This window comes from Marmota marmota, unplaced genomic scaffold (genome assembly GCF_001458135.2).
Source record: "Marmota marmota marmota unplaced genomic scaffold, marMar, whole genome shotgun sequence".
Classification (NCBI taxonomy): domain Eukaryota; kingdom Metazoa; phylum Chordata; class Mammalia; order Rodentia; family Sciuridae; genus Marmota; species Marmota marmota.
The window spans coordinates 15,514,132-15,524,502 of record NW_026000101.1 but is presented as its reverse complement, the minus strand read 5'-3'; the positions used below and the strand labels follow the sequence as shown (position 1 = coordinate 15,524,502).

General features: G+C 31.6%; 1 protein-coding gene across 4 annotated transcripts in view; it reads left to right on the top strand.

Moving 5' to 3' along the window:
* Zcchc7 (zinc finger CCHC-type containing 7) overlaps nucleotides 1–10,371 on the top strand; it is a 220,488-nt gene that overhangs the window by 191,267 nt on the left and 18,850 nt on the right. The window lies entirely within an intron of this gene.

The window sequence follows — 10,371 nt, the reverse complement described above, 5'->3', positions numbered from 1 at the left end:
TTTACCCTTCTCTGAACTGCTGACCATAAAATATAGACAAGCATCTTCTGCTGGAAGATAATAAACATCTAAAGAGTTTTTGTACTGAGAAAGCAATAATATGCTTTTTTTCCTTCTCCCCTGCCCACTAACCTGTCCTTTAATCTTCCTGTTCTTAAAAGATTTTGATTATTTGTTATTACTCACATTTGAGGATTACATCATGGTATTTCTAAGTCTTCTTTGACTCTATTCATTATATTAAAGGGGGAAAGTATGCTGGAAGCCATAAAAAATGGTAATAATCAGTGTCTTTAAAATATTACATCATCCACAGTCCATAAGCATACAGTGCACAGTATCTTCCATTATCATTTTTCTGCCTTTACTGAAATATGTACACATTTATCAAATGAAGCTAGAAAAAGCCCAGGGTACCTTTCATATAGCACAATTTAACTGTCTTATGTTTTAAGCCCTTCTTGACATATTTGAAAAGTATGAATATCTGCATAATACCATTCAGGTTATTCAATTTTCTGGTTTAGAAGCAGAAAACATAGTCACCATAGAATCCAATTGGCTAATCCAATTGGTTCAATATTATAAAGTTAGTTTTCTTTTACTATTCAGCTTAAATAATTGCACTGATTTACCAAAACCCTACTGGTCATTTTTAATATATTAAATGTGTTGTGCTAAGCAAGGGACAAGTTTCTTTTAGTTGTAAAGTTATGTAATACATACTAATTAATAGTTGTTAAAAGTTTAGTGTATTAAAAAGGTTTTGTTTATAGAAAGCAAGTCATAAAAAGAGAGAAGGCAAAGTTTTTGTACCACTTATAAGAAATAAATAATAAACCAACAGGTATACTCATACTACCATTTTGTCATGAGCCCAAGAAGCCAGGAATAATATCAAGTGGTTTGTTTTTTTCAGATTTTGTTATCTCCATTTAATTTATTTGAAGAGCTTAAGTAGAAAACTGTAATTCCTCTGCTCTCCCCAAAATACTAAATAGATTATTGTTAAAATCTTCAGTGTTAATGCTAAAAGATATATACCCATATATGCAGGCACACATTACAGATGTAACTCATCTGATTACATTGTTTGTGTTCATGTAGCAGTTTATTTATTCTCACATAGCATGGTGAAGTTCTTATAGCCTAAACTTGGTTAGAATTTGATCTCTAGTACTTTTCAAGATCACAGAGCTGCTCTTTGTAACCACATAGCAATATTTTCATCATTATTTGTATTAAGTAATGTCCTAATAAATTAGACATTACATTTCTTTTTTAGCTTTTCCCCTAATTTAGAGAATTCCAATTTTGAAAATTTGAAGTGTGGAAAGTACTCAATCTTAAAGCCACTCTTTTACATAACTATCAGTGAGCCTGTAAAAATTGGTTTCAGGTATAACAGAAATATTTGAAGGTCTGTTTAATATTTTGGCTTTTTAGAAACATTGCAAAAAGAATTTTGGGGATAAAATAAATAAAAACAAAATGAATTTGCCTTTTGTGGAATATAATATATTCTATCTGTGGGTATAATAAATTCAGTTTGAGAACTTAATTTGTCCCAATGTGGAATCCTGTTTAATTTTTCAAAATAATATTAAAAGTAACCATCACAGTTTATTATTATCAAGTTTTAGTTAATAATAAGTTTACTGTGCAAGTATAAATGTATCACTTCTATGCTTATAGACCTGTGCATTATTTATCAGTTCACATGTAAAATAAAAGTTAAATTATTTAACTATAGTTATTTAAATTTTTATAAGTGTAGGGGTAATATTTGAATCTTTGCAATTAAGCATATTCAGTTTTGGATAAAAGCAAGATACGTGCTGATTTTAGTCCTCTTCAGCTCTTTTACTAGGCGATGGACTGCCATCTATTGACTAATAGTAGCCCTCACACATGAATGTGGCATCAGTCAGAGCAATGGCCAAGTAATAAACTAGGGTTAGAATTGCTACTGTATTTTCTTTTAAACCAGTCTGCAAAAACTGGAACTTTCTACACTTAATCATGGATTAATTTCTTTTATAACCAAAAAGTGTTTATTTCATACCCCAGGTGAACTGCGCTTTTGAGGGGAGAAGTTGATTAATATGTCCCAGTTTGGAAATGTTTACATTTGCGAGCTTTCAGTTGGTTTTATCTGCCTTTCAACCAGTAAGACTAGAAGGTCGTTTACAGAACAGTTTCTGTTTTAGCCACTACAAATTAAGGTCTTTCTAGGCATCATTTTCTTAAAAAAAAAAAAAAGAAAGAAAGAAAGAAAGAAAAAAGAATTCCAGAGATTTAGCAGAATATTATTTTTCAAACACATAAGATGATGAAGTTGATCAATATAAATGGATTTGTGAAATGGTACAAATCAAAAATTTAAAAAATACATTCTGAAGTAAGAAGAAACTTATGGCAGAGAAGTATTAAATATTTTCAGCAATTTCATGAGAATTAAAATGAAGTCTCTTTAACAACTTGTATCTAAATAGAATAGCTTTCTAACCAAACTTAACTTCACTACACTAGTAAAAACTAAGGCCATCTTTCTAAAGGGACCATGTCAATAAAACTCTAAAATACATTCATCCATTCGCATGTCTCTCTCTCTCTCTCTCTCTCTCTCTCTCTCTCTCTCTATTTATCTCTCTCTATCTCTCTCACACACACACACATATACATCATAACAACTATGGTAATGCCATTTTTCTTTATATATTTTAGTGGCTATAAAATCATGTGTAATTGAATGTCTTTTGAATTATTGGTTTAGAGAACTACTTGGGAAGAAGAAAAAATTGTTTTATCTAGCAATTACACGATTTACTCAAATAGTTAATTTTTTACTTTCTCCAAAAATATGTTTAGAAAATTCTTTAAATCTTTTAATAGTATAGCCCTATTTTTATTTTTTTAATTTCTGCTTTATTTTTCGATTTTTGGTAAAGTCTGACTTTAAATATTCTTTTCCTCTTTCAAATATTTCATTCCAGATAAAAATTTCCCTTGTTATTCAAGAAGGAAAGTCCCTTCCCCCAACCCCTGTCATTTCTACTCTCATTTATATTAAAAATCCTAGACCAATATGGCCACCAACAGAGTTTTAGAACCAACAGAATTTTTAACTAGTAGAGACTGTAATTTGACATGGCTTGGACATTTTGTTAATCTTGTTTTTAATCTACTTACTTAAAAAAGTAACCAGGAGTTTGCTCTTTGGAGGCTGTATGTATTAAGAACCAAAAAGGACAATGTGTCTTTTATGTTTAATTTTGCGCTTGGATTTCTTTGTGTGCATTGTTAAAATGTATTATAACCTTCCTACCTTCTTTTTAACCAAAGGTTTAAGGAGAAAGCTAATGTAACTTTTTTATGAGAATTAAGTTTTACACGTAAGTTATAATTTTTGGAATGTTTAGTATTCACCCTTCAAAAAATTAAAATATTTGTTGTCAGGGAAATGGGGAAGAATCGAGAAGTTAGTTTCCATGCCTTCCTTTCTGGCTCAGGAAAAGCTTATGACCAGAGTTTACTAGTGACCAATGGTAGTCTTACCTGAACTAGTTGAATGGCAGAGTATATCTTCTGGACCATAGTTAACAATGTTCCATTTCACTTTGCCACTCAGTTTTCTCTCCTTACCCGGAAACATCAATTTAGAAATGTATTTTCTGAGTTCTTATAGCATGAGAATGTTTTCACATTATGAGTTTTACACTAAATGAGAATTTTATCCTCTAATGAATTCTGTGCCATACCAGAGTGGGTACCCCTAAATGTCAACAGATTGGAATTTACTTTAGAATTCTGTTTTATAGTCCAGAAGAAAGGAATAAAAAGGTGGATATGGATTTGGATCTCAAGGCTATAACTATACAAAAATCTTTATCCTTGGATTGTGATAGGTGGATAACAAATTTCTAACTGCCTAATGCTGAAATTGAATATTTTTCTTTCAAAGTAACTTAAAATGAAAATAAATAGTTTGAAAAAGTCAGTCTCAAGCCAGAATCTTTTCTTCTCATGGGAAAAAAAAAAAAAGTTTTCTGTTTTAATTGGATATATGCTGGGAATCCTAAATATCTTTCCGAGAGCTCCTTGGCTACATAAACAGACCTGCAAAACCCTATCCACACAACTTATATCATTTGTCTTTCTCTTTTCATGTTTTTATATGTAAATGTGTGTGAGACAGTGTGCAGGAGTATGTGTATTTAAGAAAATAGAACTGGTTGCATTAAAAAAAAAAAAAGTGTTAACTCCAGAATAGAGTGAGGCCTAGTTCTTACTCTGTTTTGGAATTTTTCAAAACATTTTTTCTTTGTACTATTTTTTGAGACCTGACATAGGTTATCATAAACTAATACTTTATAAATTCCTTTTGGAAGCTATTATTTTGGTAATTCAGTTTGTTTTGCCAAAGTTCAAGAACCAGAAATACTCTTGCATAAATTGGTCTTTTTTTCCTCTATACATCTGGTATGGCTCTTACAATGTTGTGATTTACCAAGCATTGGGACATAACATCTCTGTCAAGTTTTCATACATTTGATTTTTATTAAAAATACCCTGGGCTGGGGCTGGGGGGCTCAGTGGTAGCACACTTGCCTGGCATGTGTGAGACACTGGGTTTGGTTCTCAGCACCATGTATATAAATAAAAATAAGGATCTATCAACAACTAAAAGATATTTTTTAAAAAAATTTTTAAACAAATAAATAAATAAAAATACCCTAATACTCAAACACTACCAAGGCATTGACTGCTCTCATGATTGAGAATGCACATGTCTCTTTTATATTATCTCAGGGCTATCTTTTCATTATAGTACAACAAAATCAATCAGATTGCTTTATCTTCTTAGTTACTTGCTGTTTTGAGTAACAGGATTTTTTTTCTTTTGAGGGATACTAGGGAATTGAATTCAGGGCCTTACACATGCTAAGCACATGCTCTACCACTGAGCTATACTCTCAGCTCAGACAAAAAGTTTTTGTGTAAGTTTTAATGACTTACTCATACTCCATATTTGATAACAGAAATAGGAAATACATTTGGATGGTGACCAAAATTTTTTAAAGATTTTTTTTTAATGGAAAAGGAATGTGAGTAGTTTTGTGTTTACTTTCAATATTTACCTTGTTCTTAATGAATTTAGTGTTAAAAATATGCTAGCAATTTTTTTTACTTCAATCTTATCATGTTCTGAATTTATTATAAAAGATAATTACTACATCTGCAGAGTACGTTGACTGATTTTTTTTTTTTTTAAATCTTTATTTTACTGGCATGTAGGACCACATTTTGCCAGAACCTATCATTGGAAGCAATTGAAAAATGCAATTTCAAAGCAAATGAAACCTGGAATTACCAATCTCAATAAATGAGATTCATTTAAAAATAAATATAATTTGCCAAATCATCAAAAAGCAATTTCCTAAAGCTCCTGTAAAGGAAAGTGGGAAAAGTGAACGCTGTGAATTATAAATGCATATGTTATTTTTACTCTCAATGTTTCTTCAGACGTTAAGAAGTCATGTGTATACATGCTTGTATTTTAATACAGTGGAATAAAAATGATTAAGATTTGTATATATAACTTATTTGTTTTCATTGAAGCACATGAGAGAACCTTAGTGTTTTATTCTCAAAGGAATATTAAGGTGTCCTCCTTCAGAGCAAATTCTCAACTTACTTGATTTTTAGTATTTTAAAATGTAAAAATTAATTTTGGTTTAAGAGGGAAATCAATATGGTCCATTTTTCTTACATTAGTATATTTAAATAATATCAAATGCTTTATGACAACAATCCTAATGTAGATTTAAGCATGTCAGATAATGAAGCAATGAAAAATATGCTGCATTTACTCAATTGAGAAAAATTTACATAAATGTTTTATCATAAAAGCAGCTGTGCTTTTGCCATCTTCTAAATATCTTTAATGCCCTAGTCACCAGCCATTAAGGCCTTTGTTCATTTTTAGATAGAACATGTTTCTCAATAGTAAACTGATTTTGAAGTTCTAAAAACAATAACTTCTTTCTTCATTTGATAGAAAATTTCCTATGCTTTGTTTTGTATATCCCATAATGATGAAGGGAATGGGGGGCAGTACATTTAGAAGTTACATGTTTACCAAATGAGCTTCAAGTTTTACTTCTGTTTTAAAAGTTTAAATGACATAGTCATTTTCTTATGTGTTAAAAGATGCTTTTCCTGAGGATATTTGAAAGAGAAGGTTATATTTAGACCTTTTCATTACCCTTTTCTTTCTTCTCTAGGTATGTTCACTTTTGCTTACAGAGGAATTGCATTGTAGGAGCAATTTCTTCTTGAGAATTAAGTGTTGTGGTAATGGAGTTCCATTTCTAAGTGTTTCTAATTTTAATATACATGAACACTTTAAACTTCTTTTCTTATCTCCTTAAAATATAAATATATAATTCTTATAATCTCCCCCAAAAAACTACATTGTTTTGTACTTAGAAAAAGTCCCCCTATTTTACCAAAAAATGGACAAAAACAAATATTCTTATTTTTTGAAATTTATGCAGTTTATCACTGTATAGTATTGTCTTATGTAAAAAATTATAGCTTTAACATGAGAGATGTTGAGTAATGCTTTTTTGGGGAGTCATGTTACCTGCACATGAAGAACATGAAGTAATGGGCTGGGGTTGTGGCTCAGTGGTAGAGCACTTTCCTAGCACATGTAAGGCACTGGGTTTGATCCTCAACACCACATAAAAATAAATGAATAAAATAAAAGTATCATGTCCATCTACAACTAAAAATGTTTAAAAAAAGATAAAGAAAAAGAACATGAAGTAAAATGCAGAATAATTTCAGCTTATTTGAGTGATTCTTTTTTATATGTAATTTAAATAGATGATTCATGCCATTCCTTATAAGCATTCTAGGTGATTGAGTTTGTCACACTCTTGTATGGATATCTCAGTGCAACAATAAATGTAAATAAAGTATACTAAATCAGTGATATTTTTATTAAACATTCCTTTTAGTGGTCATGCATATGAGTGACATGGTAGATTACAGTAATTCCTGCAGGTCTTAAGTATTTAGGAATCAATTAGTTACTCAGTTATGATCAACCATAACCTTTAAGGGTTTGGGTCAATCATTTGAATAATCTGCAGGAAAAGAATCCTAAAAGGACCCTTGACTTCTTGACAAGAACAGCATCTCTAAACTAGTGTATTTTCTGTCATGGTATAAACTTCAGTAGCAAAGTTAAGTGTCTAATTAAGTTTAAAGTTTTAACTTTAAACTTAACTTCAGTGACTGAAAGTTAATGAATTATTGTTCAAATTTTAGACTTGAAATTCATTGTTCATTTTATATCAGAAAGTCTTGGGAATTATTTATGAATTTTTACATTTATAAGTGGTTTCTTCCAGCTCTTTTGAGGTTGATTCAATGATTCTCAGACCAACAACTCTAGCTTTTAAGAAATATCTTTAAAATTATATTAAAAACATGCTGCACGTTTAGAAGGTGTTTAACAACAACAACAACAAAAAGTTAAACACATTAAATTACACCTTCACCTTAATTGATAAACCAATACACAGGTAGGTCACATTTCAAAAACAAGAGTTATTCAAGTGAGTGTTCAGAAATCTGTATTAGCTTAGTAAGAATTCATGTGTATATTATTTGGTCATCAAGCTACTGGATTTTTTCATTACTTTTTTCAAAAATCATAGAGCTGAATCTACTAGGTAGATATATAGCCATCTTTATAATTTTGTAATATATTCTTGCTTATAAATGCCTACTATATATGCATACATTCCTTTACAGTTATTTGTAGATTACTCCACACTTCTTTGCAGTTAGAACTAAACTTTGGATTATAAATTTGGTTTATACTTTAAAAATCTCAATTTTGTATTTCTTGGATCTTTCACATTTCATTTGTTTACAGTAATACCATATTTCCTCCTCATTTTACGAAAGCCCTTAGAGAAAGGCACTAAGAAACTTGGACAGAAAGGCAGGCATCTTCCTGAGGAAATACTAGGGAGTTTTATATCATAATAGAAGGGGAAAAGTGCCAGCTTTGGAATTGGACTTTGGTTCAGAGTTCATGTACATTGGTTCATATACTAGATGTGTAAAAGTAGTTAAAATATTTAACTTGTAAGAATCTCAGTTTCTTCACCTGAAGAAAATGGGGGTTATCATGCCTTATAGGGTTACTTACCTATGCAATAAGATGATAAAAGTACTTCACACAATACTGTGCACATAGAGCATGTTAAATGCTATATGAGCTTTACCACAGCAAACCCAGAAGCATCTCGTACCTGTAGAGATGGCATCTGCACTGATATCCTAGTTCTGTTATTATTAATGTCTTTTGCCCAAAATAAGGAGATTCATAATGACATATTACTCTGTCTCCTAACAATGTTTTCCTCTTAGAGTTAGTAAAATTAAAATACTTACAAACAGTGTCTTCTCTTAACAAAAATACTTAACTCAGTTTTTCATTTTTTAATTATTTACACTTGTCTTATTCCTTTCCAAAAATGTAAGTAACTTTTAATTAAGTATAGCAAATTTAAATTATTTTCTTAATTTTACTTACCTAAAAATCATTATAAAGATATTGAAGATTAGATTACAACGATGCTAATAATGCATAATTTTTAAGCAGTAATTTCAGTATCATCTGAATATAGTTATTCTATCCTATGCAAATGAAATTATATAAATATTAGCTTCCTGTATAAATAATGTGAATAACATGAAATCAAATAATTCACACATGCTAATTGTGGTTCTATTTACTAAGGGTGGAGGGCTTATGTTAATCTGATTAGGAAGGAAACAAAATAGTGTATCCGTTTTTTGCACTTCAGGTAAAACTACTTCATACTTTCCCATGACTGATACCAGAAAACAGCCAAATTTCATAGCCAACCGTAGTGGCATAAGAGCTGGGTCACTTCTGTGGACTCTCAACTGTATTTGCATGGGTCCAGCAAAAAAAAGGCAACACAAAATCATTTTCTCAATGCATGTGATATATATTTCAAAGAGCATTCCAATTTCATGTTTGTTTCTTATTTTAAGAAAAGCAAGGGCTAAGATGGAACATATTATAAAAACAAAAGAGCATTACTTCCCTCCTTGAAACAGGTCCTTGCATTTATGGATTCCATGCCTTTGTGACTGATGGTTAAGAATATTTCAATAGAATAAGCAGGGTTTGAGGTGAAGAGGGTTGCCATGTATTATAAGTCATGTAGAGTTATAGTCAAAATGAAAATCTTGGGGTTTGTTTGGATCCTTGGTGTGTTAGCTAATAAATACAGTAGAGCTCTGGTTCCATAATTTTTCAGTGGAGGTTTATGTACAGTTGTATGCAAAATGTATAAGCAAATTTGAATATGTTATGCATTTTATATGGTTGAGAGGTATAATATTAATGTGATTTCTTTGCTTTATAGGCCACCCAGTAAACCTTCAGATAAAATATCCGAGAATTCACAACATGTAGATATTCTCTTCTGTCTCTTCACCCTATATCCTGTCTCCACGCCCTTCTCATCCCTCCACCCTGCTTCAAAGCTTGTGGTCCTTTTCCATCTGTGTACTAAAAGGTTTCTTTGTAAACCAGGCCATTTGTCCATCATTGTTTGGGGTCCAAACAGTGGTAAGATACCCTGTCACTGATCCTGCATGCTATGAATGGCAGCTCCTCTCCGGACAATTGGTGGAGGGGCTGAGAAATATTCCTGAGAGGATTATTTAACCTTTCAATTTAGAGGGCACAAAGCCTGGTTGATTAATGAACTTTCTGATGGGCGCCGATAAGCGGATCTATTTCTTTATTTCCCCTAAAAGTGATTCCTTCTCCTGTCCATATTACTATAATCTTAAACATAAAATGTGGCAAATAGATTGAAAAACAGCACTAAAGAGTTTATCTGGCTGGCAAACTGAAGGAGCTAAATTAAAATTGGTAATGACAGCAGTGGCTCAGCCTCATATATGGTTTTTAAATGCACTGTGTATTTTGAAGAGACTTATTCTCCAGCTCGCCTGGTAATGACTGCTTTTGGTGCACAGTCTGGGGCTGGCTTCTGTTATCCCCGCACCACCCCCCCCCAAAAAAAAAATGAGTTGTGTTATCTGGATGGCTGCAGACACATACGCATCCCCCTTTCTCACTGCATGGGCAGACAAGGTCGATAGCATTACAAGGTATTTGTGGCAGTGCTTGTTTCAGTTTTCAGAGCTGCCAGTTTCCAGGCGGATTTGAATTACAAAAGAAGAAGCTGGCATGAAAATTGAAAGGTTTTATCGGCTGGTCTGAAGCCTCATAGCACATTG